This window comes from Telmatherina bonti (genome assembly GCF_933228915.1).
Source record: "Telmatherina bonti genome assembly, chromosome: 11".
Taxonomy (NCBI): domain Eukaryota; kingdom Metazoa; phylum Chordata; class Actinopteri; order Atheriniformes; family Telmatherinidae; genus Telmatherina; species Telmatherina bonti.
Genome location: NC_136629.1, coordinates 10,262,821 through 10,276,509, shown reverse-complemented (window position 1 = coordinate 10,276,509; position 13,689 = coordinate 10,262,821). Strand labels below are relative to the sequence as shown.

The 13,689-nt window shown below is 41.8% G+C and overlaps 1 long non-coding RNA gene across 1 annotated transcript; it reads right to left on the bottom strand.

The window, feature by feature from the left end:
• Nucleotides 1–42: 42 nt before the first annotated feature.
• Nucleotides 43–1,391, bottom strand: LOC306762564. Its single transcript, XR_013771504.1, has 3 exons — nt 1,267–1,391; nt 723–828; nt 43–133 (listed from the first exon to the last, which is right to left on the bottom strand). It is a non-coding gene; the product is annotated as an uncharacterized lncRNA (long non-coding RNA).
• Nucleotides 1,392–13,689: the final 12,298 nt, after the last annotated feature.

The window sequence follows — 13,689 nt, the reverse complement described above, 5'->3', positions numbered from 1 at the left end:
TTGCAGGTGGCATTTTGCCATTAAATCAGTGAAATAAAACATACCACTAACATCCCATCTGTCAGGACCATGAAGTACTCGTCATCAGTGGTGAAATGAAATGTTGTTCGGTCGGTGCAGTCTGTGAAGTTCACTGCAGGTTGAGAAAAATATTAACTTTTTTCTTGTCATTTTACTGTTGTACAACAACACTAAACGTTCTTCATCTGAAACACTGCAAAAGATGTTCAAACAGCTACAATTACAAACATACAAAGAGATCAACCGACACAATAAATCAACAATTACAGACTACTCATCAAAAATGTTTACACTACAATAAAAGGAAATAAATGACACATCATGTGTCATATTTTTTAAAGTAACATTATGTTACTTTAAACATTCCACATTTCAAACTTTTGATTGGTAATATGTGTATATAAAATATAAAATATTTCTATTGAACCAGAATTAGAAAATAATGTAATGATTTTCATAAAATTTTTATTTATTATTATTTTAGTCAATTTCATCTTATTTTACAAGCTGTTTTTTTTCTTCTTTAATGAAAGGATATGAATAAATAAGAGCACAACTGTGTCTATATACTTTATATATATATATATATATATATATATATATATATATATATATATATATATATATATATATATATATATATATATATATATATATATATATATATACAGGAAAATCACTCCAGTTTTCTGGGTTCTTACCTTTTCCCAGCCTCATGCCCTGCATCAGTTGCTCTCTGGGAACTTTGAAAATGATAATGTCTGAATCAAATCCTGGGATACATGTGCGGCACGCTACATGTGAAGCCTGGAAGAGAAAAGACTAGATTTTAATTAACTGGAAATGTTTGACATCCATCATACTGGTGATTCAGGATTAGAAATGTGGAATCAGGAACATCTTATCATGCCAGTGTCATGATCTGGTGACTTTACTGTTAATGATTTTTGTCTCAGATGATGAAATCTTGCAAAATTTACATCCTGTTTCAGGACGTCCCAAAGTTTAGCTTTTATTTTCCTAATCTAAAGATCTGAAACAAATATTTGCATTCCAGTATGAATACTGAATCCTGCAACATTCAATCAAGGCAACTGCAATCACTTTATGCACTGAAGCATCACATTAAAATGATCTAAATCAGTGATTTTTTTTTCACAAAAACGTTATATTTTGTTCTAAATCCTATTAGTTTTTCTTTGTATTGTTTGTAAAAGTCAACAGAAGTTTAATCTTTAGTTTCACCTGAACAACGAGGATTAAAACGCTGGAAACTGTTAACCAAGTGGTCCCCATCTGTGCAAAAATCCTCTCTTCAACGTGGCTGACAAGTAGAAAAACTGTTCTCAGTCGAGTGTTTTCCCCTCTCGTCTCTTCCAGATACTTTCACTGACTGTTATCAGTGTAGCGGTATAAATGCCAGAGCAAGTTGCTGCAGAAACACCAGGTTAATGACATCATCACAGGTGTGTTCCTGTCAGGTCTATGCTGAAGACGGGGAGCAGAAAACACACATTTCTGGGATTTACCAGCAGGAAGCAGGTCAGTGGTGCAACAAACCTTGATCTTCATAAACTCACAATTCTGTCATGTTAACACACACACACACACACACACACACACACACACACACACACACAAAGCTGACAACATACAAAGGTAACATCTTTCACAGTCATATTTATGCAAAAATCTCATTTTATTTACAAACTTCATTTATCTATAACTTTTTAACATTTAGAATAAATCAAAGTTAGTTTTCTTTTTATAAATTTGATAGAAAAAAATTCAAACCAGGCTTTTTTTTAAAAATTTTTTATTTTAGATTTAGAACAAGAAACAGAAAAAATTATTTGAATTTTCTTTCATTTGTAAGATATCTGAGACCGAGAACTTGCTGTTTTCTGGCTGTATATGTTGTACAAGTAGTGGTCTTGCCTGGGCTCAGTGTGGTAGATCCAGATCCCAAAGACAACCTTTTTTCAGATTGTGCTCTGGTAACAATCAGCCATTATGTAAAATGTTCATTTCAATTAAAGGGACACATTTCTGCACTCGTTTCCATGGAGAACTACATCTCCAGACTCACATCTCTCCAACCTGCTCCAACCTTCTCCATAAAGAGAGGAGGGTCTAATGGTCAGTCTTCCTGCTGTTCTCTAATGCCAGTCAGACTGCACGCTGTTGGGCTGTGAACATAGACCCGACTTCTGGACACTGCTGTGCTGTCCTGAATGAGCTGCACTACTTGAGCAGCTTCAGTGGGTTGCAGCCTCTTGTGGCAAAATGCAAACATGAGAAAAACTCAGCCAGTAAGAATAAATTGCCTCTCACTTCCACCTGTTGCCTTCTCCATTTGTTCAATAACAGGTGAAATCGATTCTAGGGGTGCAACTTTATCGTGTTAATTACAGTTAATAATTACAGAGACATTAACACATTAAAAAAATAACGCATTTAATCGCAAAACCTTTTTATCAGATCACAATTTCCTGGTACGCTGATTACACTGATGCACACACTACTTCCGCAGCTAACCTAGCTGCACTGCTGTTCCATTTAGCAATGTTTCTGACCTTTCACTGAGTTTATTTGAAGACAAAACAAACATCAACAAGTCTAGGGTCTTTTTCTGGTCATATCAGGGACTCTTGGTGAGTAATAATAAAGGAACATTTAGTTTTCTCTTCTCCGTTAACAGCAGCTGCAAAGCCCCTTCACTTCCCCCCTCCATCGTCCAAAAGATCACACGTAGCTCGGTCTTCATGCAGCTCCACGCTGCAGTCAGAGCAGGAGGTGATCACCTCTGCTGCATGATCAGACTGAAGTAGTTTGTCCTGGATTCCACTCAGATATTATTGTCTGTTAATGAAGGGTGTGGATGTAAACATTGATAAAGTTAAAATTACTGTAACATGTTGTAGACTCTTCATTAGAGAATAACTGGAGCTGCAGCTGTTGAAGTATTAAAAATGACACTTTAACTTTGGGTCTGTTCAGTTTTGACCTGGATGTTTTCTGTTTCTGTTTTACTGTTTCAAAGTTTAATTGATTTATTTAGACATTAATGGAGTTTGAATTTACTATATCAATCTCTTTAACTATTATTTGATTTAATCATCACCTAAAATCCATTTAAATTAAAAAAATTTTTCCTTTTTTGAGGCAAATTTTATAATGTGATTAAAATATGATTAATCAAGATAATTTCATTACAAAGCCTGTAATTGATTAGATTATTTCTTTCAATTGAGTCCCAACCCTTAATTTATCAATCAGTGTTACATCATATCTGTACACGTTGGTATTCCAGAAATGGGACTGACGTTCAGTTACATGTTACTGAATATGTGTTCCCTTCTTTTTAATGAGCAGTGTTTAATAGCTGATTGTTACCAGAGAGAAAATGATGAAAAAAGTGTTTTCTTTGTGGTCGGGCTCTATGGTTTTGAAGTTTTGGTCTCAGATTACCAAAAGAATATAAAAAAAATTCAGGAGTTCATTTCTTTCTTTCTTTTCTGTTTTATATGAATATTAAATAAATAAATAATAGACAGAACTCCAATTTTCTTTCTAATCTGATTACTTGTCAGGCTTGTTCAGACCTGTTTGTGTGAAACAGTCACACCTGAACCCTCCAGCAGATTCTAAGACATAAAAACCTCATTCCGTTTACACTGAAAACAGACGAAAACATCTTCCACAGCGAACATTTTTAGATAATCTGGCTGCGTAGTTTATGTGCAGGTATGAGAACAGGTGTTTTTATCTTGCAGTATCTGTGTTGCTCTTATCCCATTAAGTACCATCAACTCATTTCTCTACCTCTAAATGTTTTATATTGAGAGTAATATTGATAACATCAAGTCTGACATGAATCCCTGCAAACTGAAAACAATATTTCTGTGCATCAATATGGATGCTGCTGCAGATAATCTTAATGAAAGCTATGAGACTTTTTCATGTTTGTGTTACGGGTCGCCAAACAGGATGAACCACAGTAACAACAGATCTTTGGTCCACGCTCTTCAAACTGGAAAACACAGGTGAAATGTGTGGGGGAATGAAGACACAAACCATGCATTTCCCTTTCTGATTTTTCCTGAGGGGTGGGGGGAGGATGTCCCACACCTCAGGGAGCTGGGGTGCAACGTTGTTATGCGTCATTGGCTCTTCTCGGCAGTTCCTCATGAATTATAATTGTTTCACGTTTCACACTCCTAATCTGAGGGGGATTCCTTGTGGGACCATATGCTGGTGCGGTTGGCCCTGGGTTCCACCTAATGCAAGACAATGCTGGATCTCATGTGGCTGGAGTGAGTCAGCAGTTCCTGCAACACGAAGGCATTGATGTTATGGACTGGCCCGCCCGTTCCCCAGACCTGAATCCAACTGAGCACATCTGAGACATCATGTCTCGCTCCATCCACCAACGCCATGTTGCACTACAGAGTGTCCAGGAGTTGGCGGATGCATTAGTCCAGGTCTAGGAGGAGATTCCTCAGGAGAACATTTGTTGCCTCATCAGGAGCATGCTCAGGTTTTGTTGGGAGGTCATACAGGCACACAGAGGCCACACACACTACTGAGCCTCATTTTGACTTGTTTAAAGGACATTACATCAAAGTTGGATCAGCCTCTAGTGTGTTTTTCCACTTTCATTTTTAGTATAACTCCAAATGCAGACCTCCATGGGTTGATACATTTGATTTTCATTGATAATTTATGTGTGACTTTGTTGTCAGCACATTTAACTTTGGAAAGAACAAAAGTATTAAATAAAAAATATTTCATTCATTCAGATCTCCAACGTGTTAGTTGAGTGTTCCCTTCATGTTTTTAGCAGCTACCCCCATGATGATGACCACAATTGACAGAAGTGGAGCCAGGCCTGGGGGTGTGGCATTAGAGCAAGCATCTGCTGGCCAAGCTTTTGCCTGTGGGGCCCGGTTGGGCTCAGCCTGAAAGGGGTACTTGGGCCCCACCTCCTGTGGGCTAACCATCTGAGGTAGGAGCCGTGGGGGCCAGGTGCAGTGTGAGCTGGGTGACAGAAAGAGGCAGGGACCCTGGCGGTCCGATACTCGGCTGCAGCAACTGGCCCTAGGGACGTGCAACGTCACCTTTCTGGCGTGGAAGGAGCCTGACACTGTGCACAAGGTTGAGCGGTTCCAGCTCCAGTTCAGACATGACCGCTGTATGTTTCACATAACTTATGTCTTCTGCAGAAAATTCTATGTAGCCTGAACTTGTCATGTTTTTGTTTCTTTTCTGGATCAAAGGCAGTGAGAGAAGCAAAAAGCCCCAGTTGGGTGAAATTTCTCAAACATATTAAAAGATTCCTATTAGCTGGAGTGTGACACACTCCAGCTACATGACGTCTAGCATTGTCTTGCATTAGGAGGAACCCAGGGCCAACCACACCAGCATATGGTCCCACAAGGGGTCTGAGGATCTCATCTCGTTACCTAATGGCAGTCAGGCTACCTCTGGCGAGCACATGGAAGAAATGCCACCGCACACTATTACTGACCCACTGCCAAGCCGGTCATGATGGAGGATGTTGCAGGCAGCAGAACGTTCTCCACGGCGTCTCCAGACTCTGTCACGTCTGTCACATGTGCTCAGTGTGAACCTGCTGTCATCTGTGAAGAGCACAGGGCGCCAGTGGTGAATTTGCCAATCTTGGTTTTCTCTGGCCCTGCGATGTACTGGCGAGCTGTCCAGGATGTACCCTGCCTTAGCCCAAAGACTGCTGGGATAGTCTCCAGCTTCCCTGTGACCCTGAATAGGATTAATCGGTTAGGAAAATGAATGAATGAATAAATGAATGAATGGTGTTCTCTGGCAAATACCCAACGTCCTGCACGGTGTTGGGCTGCAAGCACAACCCCCACCTGTGGATGTCGGACCCTCATACCACCCTCATGGAGTCTGTTTCTGACTTTGAGCATAACACCTGCGTGACAAAGCTTCTCAGCAGACTGTAATAACTGGATCTGTCCAACATCAAAACACAATGAATCCATTACTTGCCGTCAGCAAAATGTTCACTGAAAAGTTAGAAAAAACAAACATGATCAGACAAGCTGCATGTCTCCTGAATGTCTTCTGGCTCTGAACCCATGCAAGTGGGCGTAAAGAAAAACTCAACAAGCAGCGACTTCTACACATAACAGATCTGCCATCAATCAAAGTGAAACGTTCACTTTCACTTTTATTCACCCTGATGTGGTAACCTTAAAAAAAAGGGGTATAGCCCTTCTGTGTTTGTGCTTCTGTTTGAATTTCTGTATTTTAATCACCTTTCACCTGTTACTGAGAATAATCCCCCTCAGATTAGGAGTGTGAAACGTGAAACAATTATAATTCATGAGGAACTGCCGAGAAGAGCCAATGACGCATAACAACGTTGCACCCCAGCTCCCTGAGGTGTGGGACATCCTCCCCCCACCCCTCAGGAAAAATCAGAAAGGGAAATGCATGGTTTGTGTCTTCATTCCCCCACACATTTCACCTGTGTTTTCCAGTTTGAAGAGCGTGGACCAAAGATCTGTTGTTACTGTGGTTCATCCTGTTTGGCGACCCGTAACACAAACATGAAAAAGTCTCATAGCTTTCATTAAGATTATCTGCAGCAGCATCCATATTGATGCACAGAAATATTGTTTTCAGTTTGCAGGGATTCATGTCAGACTTGATGTTATCAATATTACTCTCAATATAAAACATTTAGAGGTAGATAAATGAGTTGATGGTACTTAATGGGATAAGAGCAACACAGATACTGCAAGATAAAAACACCTGTTCTCATACCTGCACATAAACTACGCAGCCAGATTATCTAAAAATGTTCGCTGTGGAAGATGTTTTCGTCTGTTTTCAGTGTAAACGGAATGAGGTTTTTATGTCTTAGAATCTGCTGGAGGGTTCAGGTGTGACTGTTTCACACAAACAGGTCTGAACAAGCCTGACAAGTAATCAGATTAGAAAGAAAATTGGAGTTCTGTCTATTATTTATTTATTTAATATTCATATAAAACAGAAAAGAAAGAAAGAAATGAACTCCTGAATTTTTTTTATATTCTTTTGGTAATCTGAGACCAAAACTTCAAAACCATAGAGCCCGACCACAAAGAAAACACTTTTTTCATCATTTTCTCTCTGGTAACAATCAGCTATTAAACACTGCTCATTAAAAAGAAGGGAACACATATTCAGTAACATGTAACTGAACGTCAGTCCCATTTCTGGAATACCAACGTGTACAGATATGATGTAACACTGATTGATAAATTAAGGGTTGGGACTCAATTGAAAGAATGGCAGTCAGGCTACCTCTGGCGAGCACATGGAAGGCTGTGCGGCCATCCAAACAAATGGCACCGCACACCATTACTGACCCACTGCCAAACCGGTCATGCTGGAGGATGTTGCAGGCAGCAGAACGTTCTCCACGGCGTCTCCAGACTCTGTCACGTCTGCAACATATGCTCAGTATGAACCTGCTTTCATCTGTGAGGAGCACAGGGTGCCAGTGGTGAATTTGCCAATCTTGGTTTTCTCTGGCAAATACCAAACATCCTGCACGATGTTGGGCTGTAAGCACAACCCCCACTTTTGGATGTCGAGCCTTCATACCACCCTCATGGAGTCTGTGTGTGACTTTGAGCAGACATATGCACATTTGTGGCCTGCTGGAGCTCATTTTGCAGGGCTCTGGCAGTGCTCCTCCTGTTCCTCCTTGCACAAAGAAGGAGGTAGTGGTCCTGCTGCTGGGTTGTTGGCCTCCCACGGCCTCCTCCACATCTCCTGATGCCTGTCTCCAGATAGTGCCTCCATACTCTGGACACTACGCTGACAGACACATTAAACCTTCTTCCATAGCTCGCATTGATGTGCCATCCTGGATGAGCTGCACTACCTGATCCACTTGTGTGGGTTGTAGACTCCGTCTCATGCTACCACTAGAGTGAAAGCACCGCCAACATTCAAAAGTGACCAAAACATCAGCCAGAAAGCATCGGAACTGAGAAGTGGTCTGTGATGACCAGCTGCAGAACCACTCCTTTATTGGGTGTGTCTTGCCAATTGCCTATAATTTCCACCTATTGTCTATTCCATTTGCTCAACAGCATGTGGAATTTATTGTCAATGAGTGGTGCTTCCCAAGTGAACAGTTCGATTTCTCAGAAGTGTGGTTGACTTGCAGTTACAATGTGTGCCTTGTCTTTGGTTGGATAAGTTTGAGCGTATTTCGTAAAATGGTCCACCAAAACCTGGATGTAGTCTTCATCCCCCTTGCTTTTCTCCAGATGTAGAAAGTCTATAAAGACCATCTCAAAAGGTGCAGAATACTTGGAGTGGTGTCCTCGTGACTATATTGGGCTTTTTTCCCTTAATGCAAGTGCAGACTTGTGTGACATGATGTTCCATTTCCTGTCTCATCTTTGGCCAAAAGAAGCATTCCCGGTCCAGAGCTACCATTTGGTCACCACCTATGCATCCCATCTCTGCATGAAGATACTTGTACACCAGGGGCTTCATGGACACACTTCCTCCACAGAAGTTCATTTTCATCCAGCTGCAACTTTGGCGATTCCTTCAGTAGAGCTCTGATTGGTTGATTCTCTGCAGATCTTCAGGTAAATTTGGGTTTTTTTTCAGGCTGGCAATTCTTTGGATGGCTGGATCTGCATGTTGCTGCATCTGGACATCCTGAATGGGAAGGGGCTGAATTGGTGGTACAATACTGCCTAACTGTGGCAAGACATCAGTTTTACATGTTACTGCAGAAATCCAGTTTATCTAACCTGTATGGCTGCATTTGAGGGCTTAACTCACAGAAGCTACTCCAGTTTATAATCCTCTCGGTTTGCCTATCAGGTGGGGGTTGTGCCATGACAGCCAGGGGTGACCGAAAACAAAGGTGACCTGGGTGAGTCAACAATAAAAAGGATAGGAGTTCCTGAAGGTTGCCAGAGACAATTAGTTTTATTGGAAGGGACTGCTGGGTTATGGTGTAAATGAGGCTGCCATCCAGGGCCCGCACAGATACAGGGGAAATGAAAGACTCCAATTTAATCTGTAACGTGTCAGCTGAATTTCTGTCCAGGAAGTTTGCCTCATCTCCAGAGTAAGGCGTCCATAGAGTGGTGTGCGTTATCAATAAAGATGGCTGCAGGAATGCCACTACTGACGGCCCTGGTCTTTTGGCCGGTTTGGACAAAGAGAGATCAGTGTCCAGGTCATCCACAGTAATGGCTGTCACCCGTCTCTCTTCTCCATTGTTGCTCATCTGGAGAAAGGTGAGCCCTGCCCAACTGCATGGGTTCTTCCAAGGAGATGGTGGGAATGAGGAAGAGAAGAGTGATCCACTCCAGAGGAGAAATCAGATGAGGGGCTGGATCACCATTCTCGGTCCCTTTCCCATAAATGGTTGTTTATGCGTATGGCAAGAGAAACCAGTCCATCGAATGAGTCAGGCGTGTCTTGGGTTGCCAACTCATCTTTGACCCGACTGCTCAGACTGTTGGCAAAAATGTCACGGAGTGCTTCATCATTCCAACCAGAATCAGCAGCTGCTGTCCTGAAATCAATGGCATAATTTGCCACACTCAGATTTCCCTGAAGAAGGCTAAGAAGACGTGTAACTTGTGACGGGGTAAAATGCATGGTTTTTAAATGGACTTGTTTTATTGCATGTTTTTTTTTAACCTATTTCTGTACTGCTACTAAACCCCCCGAAGTCCCGACAAGCTCACATCTATGAGACTGAGATCAATAAGCTTCTAGAAGTTATGTCTGAATGCTCACAAAAGAGGAAATGACCCAAAACCGGGATTCCTGGCTCATCCTTCGTCATCTCGTGGAGCCTAATGGGAAGCATTGGCTGGTTTTCAACTGCTCCTAAACAATCACTAAACAATCAGCTTGCTCCAGGCCCTAACACTGTTGGGTGTGCTGTTAAGGTTTTGATAACATGCAGTGGCAATAAGCGGAGACATTAAAGCAATGTTTCATCAGGTACAGCTTTTACCAGAGGACCAACCGCTGTTACACTTCATTTGGAGGAATCTACACCGAACTGATCCACCAGATGTCTATAAGTTGAAGGTTCTTGCATTTGGGACAACCAGTAGCCCTTGTTGTGCTACATTTGGCCTTCATAAGCATGTGAAGGTTAACTCTGCTGGGCAGGAAGATCTCCTGCTGGTATTGGAAGAATCTTTTTATGTGGATAACTGCCTCAGCAGTTTCCCGGATGCTGCATCTTTGAAAGACCTTGTGGATTGCATGAAAAGTGTACTTGCCACCGGTGGGTTTGAAATTCGTCAGTGGGCAAGTAATGATCCCAGTGATGATACCCCCTTACACCACCGGGCCAAGATACTGATCAAGATGTTGTGGTCCAAGTCAAGAGATTGGGACGATCCCAGCTTGCCACCTAGTATCATTGAAGCATGGATCAACTGGGAAAGAGAGCTACCAGAAATTGAGGCCATGTTCTTTCCACAAGGGTATACCCCACTAGAACTTTCAACCAGGGATGTAAGGTATGACCTGCATGTTCTGTGATGCACCATATGCCTGTTCAGTGCAAAGAGGCATATGCTGGTTACAGGGACCACTGTTCTTTTTGGGCCCACCTCATCAATGGCCGAGCCCACCCAGCGTTGTAAGACTGCAGTACACTGACAAGCTCAAGAAGAACATGTTCTGTAGTACTTGTACTTGACAACAAGCATCATGGAACCTGCCTTCTCATCAAAACCTTTGACACAAAGTTGCTACACCCTGGTCTGGAGAGGGTATTCGCAGAACTGTGAAGACAGTACTGGATACTGCGTGGGAGTCCAGCAATCAAGCAACACCAGAGGACATGTGTTGAATGTCAAAGATGGAGAGACAAACCAACAGACCTACCACCAGCACATTTGCGTCTTTTCCAGTCCCCCATCTTTTCTACTGGAGTGGACTGCTTTGGACCTTACACCATATAAGTTGGGCAACGTATGGAGAAATGCTGGGGGCTGATTTTTAAATGTATAACAATGAGATCTATCCATGTAGATCTTATCAACAGCTTTGATGCTGATGCATTCATCTCTCGTCGGGGACCCCATCTGAAATTTTGTCAGACCAAGAGACAAATTTACAGGGTGCTGAGCGAGAATTGAAGGAGACCTTTGCTGCCATGGAACCTCAGTTAAAAGAAGGCTTGGCCAATCATCAGATTACCTTCAAGTGCAACCCTTCTGGGGCCTCACACTTTGAGGGATTGGGGGAGAGGGAAATGCCGTCCATAAAATCTGCTCTCCAGGTGGTCATCAGAACAGAAGCTCTTCCTGAAGAAGTACTCCTTGTGCTACTAGTGGAAGTAGAAGGTGTACTCAACGCCAAACCCCTAGGTAATGTCTCCGCTGATGTTGGTGACCCAAACCCTGACACCAAATATGTTATTGATGGGGTGGTGGGATGCATCCTTGCCACAAGTCTCGTATACACCATCAGCAATCACCAAGAGGAGATGGCGGCCTACCCAAATGATTACAGACCACTTCTGGTCACACTTCATCTGTACCTACCTTCCCAGTCTTCAAGTCTGCCACAAGTGGCAACAACCAGTAGACAACCTGAAACAAAGAACAGTGGTTATGCTGTTCGATCTGCATCTCCCAGGGCCTTTGTGGCCTGTGGATCTGTGTGACCAAGGTTATCACCAGTTCTGATGGATGTGTAAGGTCAGCGGAGGTTGAGGTGAAAGGACGGATTTACCATTGCCCAGTGGCCCGTATGATACCACTTCCGAATATTTCTTAAAGTGAAGATTGATGGGCATTTCTGCATCGGGGACTAACATAATAGCCTTGCTATCATGGGGGCAGATGTTCTGAATTCCCCTAGAATTCCCCCTAGAGGGCAGTGTTGGTCCGTTTGAGACAGGCATGAATAAGGTAGGTGTATGCGTGATGTTTAAGTCAAGTGCTGGAAATTGATGTTGTATGGGTGTGTGTATGAGTGTGTATGCGTTTGAGTGTGAGAAGGGAGGGGCTGATGAATTTTCTTGTGTTTTTATATCATGTAAAGCACTTTGTTTTGCATTTTATTAGAGGAAGAGTGCTTTATAAATAAAGTTTCATTTGATGTGGAATTCTTTTTTTATATGCTTTTATTGAAAGTCACAAGATCAAACAGAAATCCATCACCATTACAGTTGTATACGAAAATAACACAGATTGTTTATAAGATGTCTGATAAAAACAAGTCCTCTGAAGGAATTTAGCACAAATATCAATTTCAAGCATTTTCTAGTAAAGAAGCAGCAAATATCGCAGACACTGAGGTCAAAGGTCAAAAGGTCAAAGGTCGCTGTAGTGACCCTTTCAGCAGGGACAAGCCGAAAGGACAGCAAGAGCATTTTAATTAGCAAAACGAACACAGACACAGGAGACAGTGTAGAAGAACAAATAATTCAAACTGTCTAACAATGGAACAGTGTTTGACCATGAATGTTAGGTGCTTCCTTACACTTTCATAAATAAAAAGAACAATGCACTTGTTGAAGGTTTTAACAGGTAAAAACTGATGATGGCAATAATATTAATAAGTCAATTTACTCCCACAATAGTGTTTATTTTAACACAAAGCTTTATACAGCTCTATAGGGTGTAGGGTATGTCTACACTAATAAAATTATTTGTTGTTGCTGTGGAGCTCCTTTCTAAAAGCAGCCACCTGATCCAGAAAAGAAAGCCTGTCTTTTAGAGCGTCTCGGTACTTGTACAGTCAGATAATTATGTACCCAGAGATTAGAGAGTGGACATTTGTCAGTTTACACATTTATCCTTTTTGTCATCTTCTTTCCTAAAATAATATATCAACAGAGACAACTGTTTTCCTTTGATTTTGGCCAAAAGCTTGACCTGTCCTGTTTACTCCAGACTTTCCCTTCTCCAATGGACAGGATATAGAAAATAGCTGTGTTTTAGAGAGGTCGCAATTATATCCAGGAAAACTGGGAGGATGTCAAAATTAGCAGTGTCATGACATCTTTGCTATCGCTTTGCATGGTTTCTCCAAATGGTGTGGAGTTTGGTCAGAGGAAACCTCTGGGATCGCTCCAGTAAACTGCTTTGCTAAAGTCACAGCCAGTGACCCTGGATAGGTCACCAGTCCATCACAGAGTCAACACAGAGACAAACAACCATTCCAACTCACTCCAAGAGACAATTTAGAGAGATCAATTAACATAATGTCCATGTCTTTGGACAGCTGAAGTACTTAACTTAACCCATGCATACACAGGGAGCAAACTCCACACAGAAAGGTAAGAACTGATGCTCAAACCAGTAACCTTGCTTTGAAGCCATGGTGCTAACCACCATTCAGCTCAGCTGCTGGATAAGAATCTCATGTTATCTTCAGATCTGATCTACATCTACATTCATTGTCCTATAAATTTGACAGGTAGGGATTTATCACAGAAATTAACAGATTTCAGTCATTCCCATTAGTTATGGCATGGCTGCAGTTTGTGGAAGGGAAAATCAGGATGGATTTTTTCATCAGAGCCTGAGAGAACCAAACTTTTATTGCTCCTTAGATATTTCACAGGAGAACAATTCACAATTAGCAGAGGAACACCAACTGACAGCTCATAATACTCAT